This window comes from Meles meles, chromosome 1 (genome assembly GCF_922984935.1).
Source record: "Meles meles chromosome 1, mMelMel3.1 paternal haplotype, whole genome shotgun sequence".
Taxonomy (NCBI): domain Eukaryota; kingdom Metazoa; phylum Chordata; class Mammalia; order Carnivora; family Mustelidae; genus Meles; species Meles meles.
This window is the reverse complement of record NC_060066.1, coordinates 86,305,920-86,323,586: the sequence shown is the minus strand read 5'-3', so window position 1 is coordinate 86,323,586 and position 17,667 is coordinate 86,305,920. Positions and strand designations below refer to the sequence as shown.

General features: G+C 37.1%; 1 protein-coding gene across 1 annotated transcript in view; it reads right to left on the bottom strand.

Annotated features, from left to right (window-relative positions):
* Positions 1 to 17,667, bottom strand: part of CPA6 (carboxypeptidase A6) — a 366,147-nt gene that overhangs the window by 18,580 nt on the left and 329,900 nt on the right. The gene's annotated exons all lie outside the window — the stretch shown is intronic.

Below are 17,667 nucleotides of genomic sequence, written 5' to 3'. Positions count from 1 at the left end.
TACTGAACTGGCCCTGCACAATGTTTGGCCAATAGTGAGTACAGAAAAAAAACTATTTTATTTAATAATTATCATACAGGAGCTAAACTGTATAATAGTAAGAAGGGCTATACCCCAATGCTTTTAAAGGGCTATACTTTAATGCTGTTTGCCTGAGAAGCACATTAGACACTGAAATATTCTATAGCACTTTATGGTTTATTTTATGGATTGGCATTTTGCCAATGTTATTTACTACATACTAAGTATTGTAGTATTGATTGTAGTATTGTAGTATTGATTCAGCAGCAGAATGGAATATCACATTCAAAATTCTTTATGCCAGCGTTTCTGTGTGAATTTTTGCCTTGCTCATCTCTTATACTGACACCATCTTTAAAAAATAAAATCAGAATCCTGAATAGCGAGGCCTTTAAGATAGAAATAAATTAAGTCAGGTGGAAAGAAAACCACTAAAACAATCTAATTTTATTTACAGCCTTTGGGGGGCACTATCCAGGCTTTACTAAAATGCAAAGAAACAGCTCACAAATATTATTGAACCATAAGTCTCTTTGGGATTTTAAGTAGCTGTGCTGGATACACAATTTGAAAAGTGCTGTCCAGATCTAGCTTCAATTACACAGATTCTGATCAAAAGTATCTGATGTACAAAAAAGATCAAGAGAGCAGAAAGCTAAAGTACCAGGACACAGTATTTCAAAGAAACAAGTAAAAAACACCAAAAAATGATTTAATAGCCAGGAAACCATGGAAAACATTTCTAGGGGGAAGGAACAAGAAGCATCAAACCCATCACTCTTTAGTTTTTAGAAGCATGAGAATCCAAAGGTTATTAGTTTTCCCTTAGTTTACAGGAGCCAATATATTTTTTCTGAAGCTGAGACAAAGTTCTCTTTCTCCATCTTCACATGCAGAACAACTGCAGAATATATATAACAGATTTCTGCAGTGCAGAATGAAGAGATTCTAGTCTTGTCCAGTAAAACAACACACAGCTCTGTTCTGAACACTTCAGCAATTTAACTTCCATACCATACATCACCTCTTTAGTTGTTGAGTATTAAGATGCAAAACTCTAAAAGAACGTCATAAATCTTGAGAGGAGACAAGATGTGCACATATAAAGAAATTATAGGACAAGGCAATGTAGGATATAATACCATCATAAAGTGTGCAGTGCAGACTGTGCACAGGAACACAGAGGAGGGAGGGAGAGCAGGATTAGAAGCCCTGAGGAGACTCTAATGGCAGAGACTCAGTGGGACTCAAGGTGGATGGAACTCCAAAAAAATACAATTTTACATAAATAAACAAAGGACAAAAAAAAAAAAAGGCTTTGTTGCTTCCATGAACCTTAGTCCTTCTTGATGGTAAAATGAGGTGGAAGATAGTCTTTAGAGAGGGAATGGAGAAGGAGGAGAAAATCACAAGACAGGTCTCCAGTTAAAGCTATACTACCAATGAGCTCAGGGGCAGGCATGTCACTGCTCTGGTAGCATTTGTCCTGGGTGGTTATTAAGGATCTTACTCCATGGTTCTCATGGGATGTGTGACAATATGTTGCTCTCAGTTGTGGTGGTTATCTCACAGCGGCTAGTTATAAGCTACAAAATGAATGAACTAAAAATACTCTTGTAATGGGGGAGAGAGTGGTAAATTAGAGTGGGTAGGTGTGTTTGGAATCAACCACTGGAGTGTGCTGTCACCACAAGCTGGGTGTGTGGTACTGGGGAAAAAGAGGCTGAGAACTATTGGATTAGGAAGCTTGCTAAGACTCTTCACAGCAGTGCTAGTTTATGGTTCCAGTCCAGATGAAAACAGATCCTAATGTAATTATATAATTACTTTTCCTGAATGTCATTAGATTCTTTTCTAAGGATGTGAGAGTAAAATTTAGTACTAAAAGTTGTGTTACTCAGTTTCTTTCTTCTTAGAGGCAGTCTCCAAGAATGGATTGCAATTTAAAACTTTAGTTTGCAAGGAAATTATTTCACTCTCAGAACAAATTTTTTCTTTGATAAAAATGTCCCTCCCTGTCTAAAGGTCCTCCAACCCCCTTCCAAATCTGCTTCCCCTCTTGTATTACAAATCATGGTGTATGGCATGTGAATGCCCAATTCAGAAATCATTTACAGTGTCCAACAGTCTGCAAACAGCTGTTGATCTCACTGTGTTAATTTCTCACCAGTGCATTCAACCTAATTACCATTGTCTTGTCAAAATTGTGCTGGATTATTGGAGGGGTTTGCTGACCTCAGGCTCTTCTTTCATCTACATCCTCAGAAGTCCTGAATTAATTTTACTGAAATACCCATCTTACCATGTAATTCTCATGCTTGAAACTTTCCAGTGGCTCACCACAGCCTTCAGGATAAAGGGGCTGGATTAGGCTCCTTCCCTCTAAACACCTTGTGGTAGGCTGCATGATAGCCCCCAAAGATTGCCAGGTCCTTGTTCATTGAATCTGTGAATGTTACCTTATATGGAAAAGGGCCTCTGTGGTTGTGATCAAGATCCTGAAATGGGGAGATTATCCTGAATTATCCAGGCAGAACTTAAATGCAATCATAAGCATTATATGAGAAGGAAATCTGGTTACAGACAGAAGAGAAGGCTATGTGAGGGAAACAAAGAAAAGCTGATTCAGAGAGGGAATCCTCTGAGCCACTGGCTTTGAAGGTGGAGGAAGAGGTCACAAGATTAGGGAAACAGGTGGCTTCTAGTAGCTACAAGGCAAGGAAATGGATTCTCCCCTCAGGTCTGCTGATGGAATGTAGTCTTGTCACATCTTTAGCCTGGTGAAGTCCATTTTGGATGTCTGACCTCCAGAACTGTAAGAAAATAAATTTGTGTTGTTTTAAGCCACCAAGTTCTGGTAACTGGTAAAGTGGCAACCAGATATGTGGGGAAAAAGGCACTTGTCTGCAACATTGCCACTCTGACCCCAGCCAGAATTTCTCTTTTCCTCTCTCCTCTGTTAATGTGACACTCAGGCCTCAAATCACAGCCGGTTGTTGACATGCGGTCTCCCTCACTGGATGCTAGCTCCCACAAAACAAGAACCGAGTATTTGCCTGGCATTGTGCTTTGCTCATAGCAGGGGTTCAATAAATGTTCATTTAGTGAATCAACCTGCCCTATAGTAAGGTCCTTCTCAGTCTAGCACATCAAAATTCCATTTGTGCTTTACATTTTAAGGTCAGTTTTATTCTAATTTAAGGTTATAATAAAAGCTAAGAGATTGCACAAGAGCCTGACCAACAATGTCATTCTCTGATTTTCTTAAAATACGTGCAAATATGCACCTGAGCATAAGAATTACACCTGAGAATGCAAACAAATGAAAAGGGAATCCGTAGGTTTGTATCATATTACTGCTTTGTCTTTGATTGTTGCCAAGGTAACTTCCCAATCTGGGGAGGCAAGTGAGATGAATGAGTGCCATTTTTTTATTGTGGAACTTGCTGGAAGGCTACTGTGGAATCTCTCTTTCAGAATTACACAGGCTAGAGAGGCATGCCACGACCTCATTCCACATAAGTGCCAGTATAAGGAAACAGATACTGGGTTTTAATGAAACGTCATACTAAAATATTTTTGTTGATGTACACTTTTTATCTCTCTACATAACAAAACAATTTCCGTAAAATGCTTGCACCACTGTAAGACTTGAGGTTTTCTCTCAATTTCACAATCAACACCTCTAAGAGAGTATCAAGAGAGGGGATGGGGAGACCAGAGGGATAGGGGGCAGTGCATTTGGTGTCTATTAGATTAGGCAAAGTGTGATTAAGTGGGAACTCTTGACATTTTCCACCCTACCCCATTTGGTGGGAGTAGTGACTGAGGCCAGTGAGGAAGGATGGTAGAGAAGTAAGACTTTACTCCCTCATGTTTTACTAAATTATACCTAAGCTAAATAAAAAAGCTAAATAATAGGAAAGGAGGCAAAGTGCTCTGAATGGTGGTAGTGCATTCTGATTTTAGTTACAATTTTTAGTTTTTTAAGAAAAGAATGTTGACTTATTTTTACTGCTTTTAATTTTTTAGAATGGCCAATGGATGTTCACGATAATGCCATGTAAATTGCTCCCTCCATCTGTCTAGCCATCTATTTCTTTTCCCCAGAAGTATTAACTTTTACTACCTCCTTGTATTATTCCAGGGTTGGTCTATGCATTTATAAGCAAAAAAAAGTTTTATTATTTTTTTATACAAATAGGATCCTCATATATAATAATCTAAAACCTTGCTTTGTTTAACTGTGTGTGTGTGTGTGTGTGTGTAATCCTGTACGCAAAATAGCCATCTGATTTTGACTATTTCTGTCTATTTCACTGTATAATTGTAGCCTAATTTACTAGCTGTTTGTTGATGGACATTTGGGATGCTCCTAATATCTCATTATTATAAAGAGTGTTGCAATGAATATCTCTGTACATATGTTTTATTCCACACATGTGAGTATAACAATAGGATAAATTCCTAAAAGGAGAAATACTCAGCCTCTTCTCTCTCCAGTCCTTCCAGTCATCCTTTGTTCCAGCCACACAGGGCCACCTGCCATCCTCATGGCACCCTGTTCTGTTTCATGCTGCATGTTTGTCCCAGGGACATACCTGTTTCCCCTACCTGGAATGCTGTCTTGACTCTGAATCCTTTGCTCTACTTATTTTCTGCCCTACAGTTTGGTCTATTTGATGACCAATATGTTTTTAATATTCCAATCTTCTGTTATTTCTTCTGTGAAGACTTTTCTGACTTTACCAAGTAGAACTGGTTCCTTCTCCCTTTGTATCTCCACTATACTATTTATGTCTATCTGTACCATATGTATTTCTATATAGTACTTTTAAATTTTTTCCATTTTTTCCTTTCCCTTCCTTTCTCCTCCACTCTTTTTTCCTTTCTCCCTTCTCTAACCTTAATGATTTTAAATCTGATGAGGACAGAATCTGTTGGATCTGTCTCTGCTTCCCAAGTGCCTATCACAGAGTGGGAAATAGAATCCATGTCATACATTCCTTTTTTTTTTTTTTTAATGAATGCTGGAAGGAATTGTGATGTTGAAGTGTCTGATCACGTTGCTTTTTAATGCCCCCAGAGACACATGCCATCCCAATTTTGCCATTTCTTCCAGTTTAGGATATCACATTAAGCATTTGGGGGAATAATTTAACAGATGAAATGTTATCTTGTTTTATTTTAATATTATTTTTGATTACTAGGAGTTTCCCCATTTTATCATGTTGGTTTATTTTCATGAATTATGACTTTTCTAAAAATGTTAACTTCTGGAGTCTTGGAATTTTTCTTGACATTTTATATATACTCTTAAGAATTATTTTTATTGAGACCTCTTCCCTATTATGATTTGGATGCTTCCTGATTCATGAATTGTTTAATAAAGCCAACTAATCTTCAAATTAAAAAAGTTATTTTTCTTCTATAATGTTTGATTCTGAAGTGTTTATATAAAAACAGTAGTAAAACTTTTCTGCTATATTTACTGAAAACATTTTTCTTGCATGACTGCTTATCTTTATTTTGGTTCCTTTTAAAAAACACTTAGTTCCACGTATTATGAAAATGAAAATTAGACCTTTTGGTTTGATCTATTTTTCCCAAATTAGGAGCATGTATTAAGATTTAGCATCAAGTTTATAATATTTGAACTTTTGCTTCATGAATGCAACTAATGTTTGTAAGTAAATGTTGGGTTTTACAATTAAAAATGGCTGTCAGTTTCTTATATCCAGCTGGTAATGATGTGGGAAGCTGGTAGGGACTGTGGTCAGCTAGGGCAAGTAGGTATTGCATGAAGGTACTCCAATTCAGAAGATGAAAAACCATTCTGTCTGCCAGACAAAATATATTCTGAAGGCTGACTGTTCTGCAATCCTTGATCAGATACTTTGGGGCCTGAAATTTACTAAAAAAATTAAATTATAAAAAGCTTAATGGCTTGGTTTTATTATGAAGTAATCTTTAGTAAGTAATCTTTAGTAATCTTTAGAATTAAAAGATAAGCATTACAAAGTAATAAAACAAGGGGCACCTGGGAGGCTAAAGTTCTGACTCTTGATTTTGTCTCAGGTCTTGATCTGAGGGTTGTGAGATGGAGCCCCATGTGGGGCTTCATGCTCAGCAGTGAGTCTGCTTGAGATTCTCTTCCTCTGCCCCTCCCGCTGCTTGCACAGGCTCTAAAATAAGAAATTTTTAAAAAGAAGTAATAAAACAGATATCATGAAGTCTAGTTGTTATAAGTGCCATCTATATTTAAAATAACTTTGTAGTTTTTTTTTCTAATAAGTGGAATTTTCTGATTACAGATTTATTTTTATTATTTATTTTTAAATGAACAATATGGTTATGAGTAGGATTTGTGTGGTCAGCTTCTGTTCTTTCATAAACCTTCAGATAAAAATCATTTTAGCTGTAACCAAAAATTGAAGTCTTTAAAAAATGGCAGATGTTAATTTAAAAACAGCATATACTAATTTAGTTTGCTGTATGATTATGGTCTAATGGAAGTTTTATAAGCTTTCTTTTAAGCTTTCTTTTCTCCTAACTTAGAAAAGTATATGTCAGAGTTTTGGAATACGTCTTTAGCCAAGAATTTTATCCACTTACATATGTTTAATGGCTTATATAAAGCAAGAAAAGCAAGAAAGAATGTATGTAACTGTAGTAAGCAATATAGTTTTGCTCATATTATCTGATGTTTGCCAAAAGAATAAAAGATGAATTAAGTAAAAAAAAAACACTTAATTCCTTATGCAATAGAGATATATTTACATTTAGAATTTATTGTGGTTTATACAATGATTGTCTAAAGATGTGGTTAATAATATTCTAAGGTTAGAATTTTTATATTTTGAAAGCAGTCCTTTCAAATGGGAAGGTATAATTTGAATAACAATATTTGTCCTCAACAATCCATTTGATTAAAAAGTAGCCAGAATAATTATCTTAAAAAGTTCGATCATGTCACCTCTCAACTCAAAATTCTCCAGTGGTTTCTCATCCATTTCAAGCAAAATCCAAATTTCTTCCTAATACTGGACCTGTAACACTTTGCCTTTGACAACTTTTCTGACTTCATCTCCTACTCCTCTTTCCTATCTTGCTCAGCTCCAGCCATCCAGCACTCCTTATCTTAAGTTTCATATTATCAGAATGGTCTTCCCTATGCCTCCTAAAAACACCTAACCCATCCTCACCCCAGCCACTCTCTATTACTTTTGTGGTACTATCTATTGTTTCAAAGCATGTATAACAACCTGAGTTTGTTTTCTTTATTGCAGTTTTCCCAATAATCAGCTCAGTAAATAGTAATTGAATAAATGAGTGAAAGAATCTAGTCATGCATCTGATAACTTTTGAGATAACTATGTAAGATGTATTTGGTGTTTTTTTCTGACATTATAAAAATCCTTTTTTCTTTCAACTTAAAAATACTACCACGATTAGTATCAGTTATTGTTACACTTTGAATTTTTGTGTCTTCCTCAAATTCATACGTTGAAATCCTAAAGCCCAATGTAATGATATTAGAGAGTGGGGTCTTTTGGAGGTAATTAAGTCACAAGGGTGGAGCCCTCATGAATGGGATTGGTGAATTTAAAAAAGAGATCCCAGAGAGCCCGTTAACACCTTCCACTATATGAGAACATGGTGAGAAGGTGTTATCTATGAACTAGGAAGACTCACCAAACACAAAATCTAGAACCATATCCTAGACTTCCCAGTCTTCGACTGTGAGAAATGAATGTTTATATTTTATAAGACATATCGTCTTTGGTGTTTTGTTATAGCAGCTCAAAGAGACTAAGATGGTTATTTTCCAGGCACCTAACAACTTCTCCTGGACTGTTAGGGTTCTACAGTTCACTAGGATTGTGTGTGGTTTGGGAAATTCTGTTTTGGAAGATAGTATAGAGGCAAGGTGATTACCCATGCATCCCCCATCACCATTTGGCATATCATGGCTTTTAAAACAATTACAAAAAATGGTAGATAAAAAGAATATCATTGTTTCTCTATTCTGCTTGTAAAATAACATTTAAAAGGAATTGTTTAATTTTTTTTTTTAGAGACAGAGAGTGCATATATGTGAGTTGGGGAGGGGCAGAGGGAGAGGGAGAGATAATCTTAAGCAGGCTCCATGCTCAGTGTAGAGCCTAGAACCCACTGCCAGTCTCCATCTCACCACCCTGAGATCATGACTGGAGCCAAAACCAAGAGTCAGGTACTTAACCAACTGAGCCACACAGGTCCCTTAAAAAAATTTTTTTTTTCCTTAAAAGAGATTGTTTTTGTCAGGAAACCACAGATATTGGTGAGGATGTGGAGAAAGGGAAACCCTCCTATGCTGTTGGTGGGAATGCAAGCTGGTGCAGTCACTCTGGAAAACAGTATGGAGGTTCCTCAAAAAGTTGAAAATAGAGCTATCCTATGACCTAGCAATTGCACTAGTGGGGTATTTACCCAAAGATACAAATGCAGTGATCCAAAGGGGCACCTGCACCCCAATGTTTATAGCAGCAATGTCCACAATAGCCAAACTATGGAAAGAGCCCAGATGTCAGTCAATAGATGAGTGGATAAAGAAATGTGGTATATATGTACAATGGAATAATATGCAGCCATCAAAAATGGAAACCTTGCCATTTGCAATGACGTGGATGGAACTAGAAGGTATTATGCTAAGCAAAATTAATCAATCAGTGAAAGACAGTTATCGTATGATCTCACTGATATATGGAATTTGAGAAATAAGGCAGAGGATCATAGGGAAAGAGAGGAAAAGATGAAACAAGAATAAACCAGATTGGGGGGGGGGACAAACTGTGAGAAACTCTTAATCTCAGGAAACAAACTGAGGGTTGCTGGAGTGAAGGAGTGTGGGAGGGGTGGGATGGCTGGGTGATGGACATTGGGAAGGGTATGGGCTATGGTGAGTGCTGTGTGTTGTGTAAGACTGATGAATCACAGACCTATACCCCAAAACAAATAATACATTATATGTTACTAATAAAAAAGTATATAAAAATAGATTGTTTTAATAACAAAATTACTTGAAAAGGAGTTTGGATTAAAAATAAGCATATGGATTAAAACGGAATTGGGAATCTGATAATAAGGAAGATACTTAACAACATTAGTGACCCATAAAGAGCACAATGCTATAATGCTTCTAAGATGTTAAAAACAGTAGCAAGTTCTCAAAAATTCAAAGCAGTTAGATATAAATGAAATTTATAGAAAAAAAATAACATCACTTGCCAAATGCAAATGATACAGCTGGAGGAAAATTATCAGAGAGACGTAGTTTGTTTTTGGTGAACTCAGGAATTAAATAATGCTGAAAAGCAACCAGTATAGTAGAAAAATAATTAGTAGATAAAAGCTTTATAATATTTCTCATATGCCCAAGGCAAGACTAGAGGCCTGCTAAAGATTGAACAGCATGGGAGGGTTACCTGCTGAAACAGATGCAATAAAATTACTGGACTTAAAATCAGTACAAGAGAAAAATCAGTAGCTCAGTGTCCCAGGAGCTGAGGAAGTGATTCTGCCACCTCCATTATGCCTCACTTTAAAAATGTCAGTTTTAGGGGTGCCTGGGTGGCTCAGTGGTTTAAGCCGCTGCCTTCGGCTCAGCTCATGATCTCAGGGTCCTGGTATCGAGTCCCACATCGGGCTCTCTGCTCGCAGAGAGAGCCTGCTTCCCTCTCACTCTCTCTCTGCCTGCCTCTCTGCCTACTTATGATCTCTCTGTGTCAAATAAATAAAATCTTTAAAAAAAATGTCAGTTTTACATGCTACTTACTTCAGTGAATTTCAAGAAAATAAGTTATTTGTAAAATGTTTTTTTTTCCCATTTTATTTATTTTTTCAGCGTAACAGTATTCATTCTTTTTGCACAACACTCAGTGCTCCATGCAAAACGTGTCCTCCCCATTACCCACCACCTGTTCCCCCAACCTCCCACCCCTGACCCTTCAAAACCCTCAGGTTGTTTTTCAGAGTCCATAGTCTCTTATGGTTCGCCTCCCCTTCCAAATTTTTTTTTTTTAATAAACATATAATGTATTTTTATCCCCAGGGGTAAAATGTTTTTGAATGTTGATTGTAACATCATTTTAAAAACTTCAACAAAGATACTTATTCATTATGTTGGAATAGATGTTATAAATAAACTGAGATATTGTCTCTTACATGATAATTCTTATATACTTATCTACAAGAATGATCAGAAATGAAACAAAAACATATCATTTTGTGTATACACACTATCAGTACTAAACATTATTTAATCTGTAGTTACAAGAAGCTCTTTTAAAAAGCATTTGGCTATATTTTGTATAAGGAGAGAGAAGGGTAAAATGGGGAGGTGTGGTTTTGCATATAAACAGTATCTGGATTAGAGAAAAAAAGAATTTAAGCGTAAGTAACAAATGATAAAATCTTTTTAGTGGTGAGTTAACTGGAAAATATATGTTAGATAGCAAGAGAGGAAAATAATGGCTTTTTGTATTTTCTTTAAATCTTAGAAGGATGTTCAGTTTAGTGTTGTGGTCCTCTATCTTAGAAAGGAGGAAGTTTGCAAAAACATATTTAAGGTTGATGAGTTAAAGGAGCACTGAAAGGAATTGACAGTATATTCTTGAGCTAAGTAATACTAAAGAAATCAAAATAACAGCCTACTAATACATTTATTAGGTACATTATTTTAAGAGACCAAAATAGTATGAATGGCAAATGATTATGACAAGGTGGGATAGTACCAATTAATTATGAAAACAAAGGACAAGGAAAATTGAACTGAATGTCAGAAAAAGCTTATGAAATAATAGACTTCTTGGTCAAAGTAATAGATGTGGACTGGAAAATGAAATGTTTATGAGAGACTGTGCTGGCCAGGGTTTCATGAAAGGGCACAGAATCCACTGTGGTTTTAACCCCTTTTAAACAAAGGGGATTTAAAAAAATAAGTTGTTAAATGATTTTTAGAATCATCAGGAAAGAAACTCTAGCTTGAGATAACCTGGATGACTTCAAGAGTCATGATGCAGGTTATAAGGAGGGCTCCTCCCTTTTCTAAGATGAGGAAGTAGTACATTCAGGAAAGAGTCAAGATGGGGAGGCTGCCTCAGATAAACCACATACCTCCACAATGGTGCAAGACGGCAGGGACAATAGAAACCACAGAAAAATGACCTCTATCTTATTTTTCATATTCTAAGTTTCACACCAAGGCACCAAAAGGGTAGAACCCAAAATACTCTGATCCCTAGCTATAAGTGAGTCTAGGAAATGCAGATGTTATCTTTTTGGCCTCACCAGTGCAGGAAGGCTCTAGGAGGAGGTTGGAATGGATGGAGAGTGCCTATCCATGACATGCACTAAAGAAATCATTATAAGAGAAACTTAGGAAACATCTACACCTACACCAGAGAGCTGGATCAAGATGGTGGAGTAGGAAAAGCTAATCTTCTCCCATGGAAACACAAAAACTACAACTACATATAAAACAATCCCTCTCTGAGAATGACCTGAGGCCTGGAAGAACATATTTTACACAACTAAGTGTATAAAGGAAAATCAACATTGAGATGGGTAGGAGGGGTAGAGATGCAGACAAGTTGGAAACCATACTCCTGACTTAGCAGTTTGTAAATGGGAGGGCTATCACAACTGTAGAGGCCCTCACTAAGGAATGGGAGGAGAAAGTGGGGGTCGGTCTGAGCCTCACATTAGGCTTCCTAGCCTGGAGGACCAGCATTAGGAAGATGAGCCCCCATAATATCTAGCTTTGGAAACCAGGGAGATTTATTTCCAGGAGAGGCAAAGGAGAGTAAGAAATCAGGATTTTTCTCTAAAAGGTCATATGCAAAATCTCACTCCAAGGCCAAGCACAGGGGTGGCAGTTTGAAAATCTCTTGCTTTACATGTAAAGGGGATTCATTTTCTGTGTCCTGGAGGGGCAGAGATCTGTTGGGATTTTCTTCAGGGAAGAATGTGCTGGTGGATGCCATTTTTTCCCCACCCCCCTCTACCTAGCTGTCCTGGTGCTGGTAGGTACTAACACTCTCCATCTACCATAGTGGCACCACTCACCCCACCCATTTTCAGTGGGACTCACCCTGCCCAACCTGCCTGGTCAGTGATCTCCTAAGAGGCTCTCTGCTGTGCCACATCCAGCAGGCAGCCTTTGTCAGTACTGGCACCCCTCCTACATAGCCCCCATCATGGGGACTAGTCCCTATACACTAGAGCACCTGCAAAAATTCTGATCATATCTTGCAACCTCATAGCCAGAGGTTTGTCCCACCCACCAATGCACCTATAGCTGTGGCAGCCTAGCCTCACAGCCAGCTGCACTGAGGGCCAACCATACATGCCAGTGCACCTGCAACCATTGTAAACAGGCGTCACAGACAGCCATGCTGGAGGACAGCTCTACACACCAAATTTGTACCAACTACAGCCCAGCAACAACAGGAGGGTACATGCAACCTAGCAGGGGACACCTTTGAAGTACTTGACTTAAGTGACTTGGGGGTTTGCACAACTGGGCCTTATAGGACATCTTCTATCTAGAGCCATTCCTTCATGCTTGGGAGCTGTAATTGGATATACCTAAAACATAACCAAAAACAGAGTTTGGCAAAATGGGGAGATAAAGGAATGTGTTTCAAACAAGAGAAAAAGACCAAAATGGAGTAAAACTATCTACCAGATAAAGAGTTCAAAGTAACTGTTATAAAGATGTCTACCAAACTCAGGAGAAGAATCGATGAATACAATGAAAATTTCAACAAAGAGATAAAAGACAAAAAACAACCAAAAAACCCCAACAAATCAGCACTAAAGAAAACAGTAACTGAAATGAAAAATACGAAATATGAAAACGGTAACTGAAATGAAAAGTATGAAAAATATTAAATGAAAGGGAATCAACAGCAGATTAGATGATGTAGAATGGATCAGTTATTTGAAAGACAGAGTAGGGGAAGTTATCCAACTGGCACAGCAAAAAGAAAAAATAATTAAAAATGATAATTTAAGGGACCTATGGGATAATAGCAAGTATAATAATGTTTGTATTATAAGGATCCCAAAAGAAGAGAGAGAAAGAGGGATAGAAAATCTGGTTGAAGAGACAATAGCTGAAAACTTCACTACCATGGCAAAGAAAGTAGACATACAAATCTAGGAAGTACAGGTAGTCCCACATGAAATGAGCTCAAAGAGACCCATACCAAGACATATTATCATCAAAATGTCTAATATTAAGAAATTATAAAAGCAGCAAAAGAAAAACAACTAGGTATATAGAAGGAAAACACCACAAGATTATAAGCTGATTTTTCAGCAGAAACTTTGGAGACCAGTAGGGAGTGACTCAATATATTCAAAGTGCTGAAAGGAAAAAACTTAAAACTGAGACTGCTATACTCAACAAGATTATCACTCAGAATTGAAGGAGAGATAGTTTCCCAGACAAGCAAAAATTGAAGGAGTTGCTTACCATTAAAACCAGCCTTATAAGCAATGTTACAGGGACTTCTCTAAATGGAAAACAAACAAACAAACAAACAAAAAACAACCCATAACTAGAAATAAGAAAATTATGAAAGGAAAAATTTCCCTAGAAAAAGCAAATAGTAAAGGTAGTAGATCACTTATAAAACTAGTATGGAAGTGCCTGGGTGGCTCTGTCAGTTAAGCATCTGACTCTTGAGTACAGCTCAGGTCATGTTCTCAGGATCATGAGATCAAGTCCTACACTGGGCTCTGTGCTGGGCACAGAACCTGCTTAAGATTCTCTTTCTTCTTCTCCCTCTGACTGCCCCTGCTCTTACTTTCTTTCTGTCTCAAAAAGAAAAAAAAAAAAAAGCTAGTATGGAGGTTAAAAGACAAAATTAGTAAAATCGGTTATATCTAAAATAATCAGTTAAGAGATACCCAAAAAGGTATAAAATGTGATGTTATATACATAAAATGTGGAAGGGGAATAAAAATTTTGTGCTTTTAGAATGTGTTTGAATTTAAGTGACCATCAGCTTCAAATAGACTACTAGAGACTGAGGATGTTATGTAAGAATCTCATGGTAACCACAAGCCAAAAAACTGTAACAGGTACACAAAAAGTAAACAGAAAAGAATCCAAGCATAGCATTAAAGAGAGTCATCAAATTACGAGGAAAGAGAAGAAGAAAAAAAAGAGAGAAATAGAGAAGAACTACAGAAACAACTAGAAAGAAAGCAACAAAATGGCAGTAAGTACACATCTATCAAAATTTAAATGTACTAAATAGTCCAATCAAAGACATATAGTAACTGAATGGATAAACAAGACTCATTTCTGGTCTTTCTACAAGAGACTCACATCAGACCTATAGAAACATAGAGAATGAAAGTGAAAGGGTGGAAAAGCAATACTTATATCAGACAAAATAAACTTAAAAACAAAGCCTGTAACAAGTGCCAAACAAGGGCATTACATAATGATAAAAGGATTAATTCAACAAGAGGAGATAACACTTCCAAATATCTATATACCCAACATAGGGGCACCAAGATACATAAAGCAAGCAGTAACAGAAATAGAAGGAGAAAATGACAGTAATACATAATAGCAGTGAACTTTAATGCTCTATGTGCATCAGTGGATATATCATTCAGACAGAAAATCAATAAGCAAAATTGGTTTTACATGACACATTAGGCCAGATGGGTATATGAATACACACACACACACACACGGAGAACATCCTATCCAAAACCAGTGAAATACACATTATTCTCAAGTGCACATAGAACACTCTCCAGGATAGTTCACATTAGGCCACAAAACAGGTCTCAATGAATTTAAGAAGATTAAAGTCATATCAAACTCTTTTCTGATCACAACAGTGTGAAAATAGAAATCATTTACAAGAAGAATACTGGAAAAACCCACAAAAATGCGGAGGCTAACCAACATGCTACTAAACAACTAATGGGTCAGTAAAGGAATCACAGAGAAAATAGAAAATACAGACAAATGAAAATAGAAACACAGTGTTCCAAAATCTATGGGATACAACAAAAGCAAATCTATGACAGAAATTTATAGTGATACAGGTTCACTCCAAGGCATAAGAACAATCTCAAATAAATAATCCAAATTTACACCTAAAAGAACTAAAAAAAAAGAAGAAACAAAGCTCAAATTTAGTAGAGTAGAAATAAATGAAACAGAGACTGAAAAAATAGGAAAAAAAATCAATGAAAGTAAGAGCTAGTTTTTTGAAAAGATAAACAAAATGGATAAATCTTTACCCTGACATATAAAAAAAGGAAAGAGGGAACAAATAAATAAAATTGAAAAGGAAAGAAGAATCAAAAAGGATCGTAAGAGGTTATAGAATAATTATACACCAACAAGTGGAACAATCTAGAATTAATATATAAAAACGTACAATTCCTAAAAATACAATGTTCCAAGAATGGAGCAGGAAGAAAAAGGAAATGTTAACAAATGGATTACTAGTAATGAAATTGAATCACTAGTTAAAAACCCTTCCAACAAACAAAAGTCTAAGACCAGACAGCATCTACCAGATGAATTCTACCAAATTTTAAAGAAAAGTTAAAACGTAGTCTCAAACTATTGCACAAAATTGAAGATGAAGGGATGGTTTCAAACTCATTCTATGAGGCTGGCTTTTCCCTGATACCAAAATCAGACAAATACAGGACAAAAGAGGAAACTATAGGCCAATAACGCTGATGAGCACAGATGAAAAAATTCTCAACAAAATATTAGCAAGCCAGATTCAACAATTCATTAAGAGGATCATACACCATGTTCAGGTGGGATTTATTTCAAGGATGAAAGGATTTTCAATATCCACAAATCAATTAACATGATGCACCACATTAACAAAATGAATAAAAATCATGGTTCTCTCAATAGATGCAGAAAACCCATTTGATAAACAGTGATGATTTAAAAAAAATCAGCAAAGTAGGTACAGGGGCAACATACCTCAACACCATAAAATTAATACATGACAAACCCAGAGCTAACATCATATTTAATGGTTAAAAACTAAAAGCTTTACATCTAAGGTCAGGAACAAAACAAGAATGCCCACTTTCACCACTTTTATTTAAAAAAAGAGCGGAAATTCTAGCTACAACAATCTAACAAATAAAAGGAAGAAAACTCATCCAAATTGGAAAAGAAGAAGAAAAAGTCAGTATATTTGTAGATTCCACAATCTTATGTTTAGAAAACCCTAAAATCTTCAAGACATGATTAGAAAAAATGAATTCAGTAAAGTTGTAGTATAAAAAATCTACATAAATATGGCATTTCTGTACATTAATAATGAACAATTAGAAAGATAAATTAAGAAATGATCCCATTTACAACTGTATCAAAAAGAGTAAAATACCTAGGAATAAATTTAATCAAGGAAGTAAAAGACCTGCATACTGAAAACTATAAAGACGCTAATGAAATATTGAAAACACCACAAATAAGTGGAAAGATAATCCATGCTCATGGATTGGAAGAATTAACTCAGGTAAAATGTCCATTCCTTTCAAGGCAATGTACACATTCAATGGAATCCCTATCAAAATTCAAAGGACTTTTTTTTTGTAGACCTAGAACAATAATTTAAAAATTTGTATGGAACCAGCAGGAAGCAAGATGGTGGAGGAGTAAAATACTGAAATATCGTCAGGTCCCAGGAGTTCAACTAGATAGTTATCAAGCTATTCTGAACACCTACAAACTCAACAGGAGATAGAAGAGAACAAAAGCAGCAATTCTAGGAACAGAAAATTGACCACTTTCCAGAAGGTAGGATGTGCAGAGAAGTGAATCCAAAGAGATGGGAAGATAGACTGTGGGGGGGGAGGGGCTGGCTCATGGCAAGTGAGAGAGCAGCGTAGCACAAAATTGGAACTTTTAGAACGCTGCTCCTCTGAGGGACATTTCTCCAGAAGTTAAGCAGGGGATGGTGCCCTCATGGGGACAGTGCAGTTTCAGGACCAGTGGAGTCACAGAAAGACTGGGGGAGGGGGAGTGAGGGGAGCCCGAGTGTGGCAGAGCTCTCAGATATCTGAGCAGGGAAGCCGACTACAGAGACAGGAGCTGAGGGGTGCGTTCTCAGCTCGGGGTTACCTTAAACTGTGATCCAAGTCACGAGCAACTGCTCTCGGAGCAAGGACCCCACAAGTGAGAGATCAGGAGAGACCTCCTCCTTCCTCCTTTGGGAGGAGTGGTGTGGGAGCATGCTGCAGGGATCTATTGGGTTTGGAGACTCCAAATGGGGACATGAGCCAGAGATAGAAACACTTGGTCACAGGCCAGGTGAGCACAGACCCCAGCCAGAGACCAGGGAGATGGGAGGAATTGACTGCTTTTCTCTGAGGGCATACTGAGGAGTGGGGCCCTGAGCTCTTGACTCCTCCAGGACTGGAGATTTGGAGGCCACCACCCTTACTCTTGTCCTCCAAAGCTGTACAGAAAGCATTCATGGAACAAAAGCTACAGAGAGCCCGAGCAAATAACTTAGCCTGGTCCCTGGCAAGGGCAGTGCAATTCCACCTTGAGCAAAGACATTTGAGAATCACTGCAAGAGGCCCCTCCCT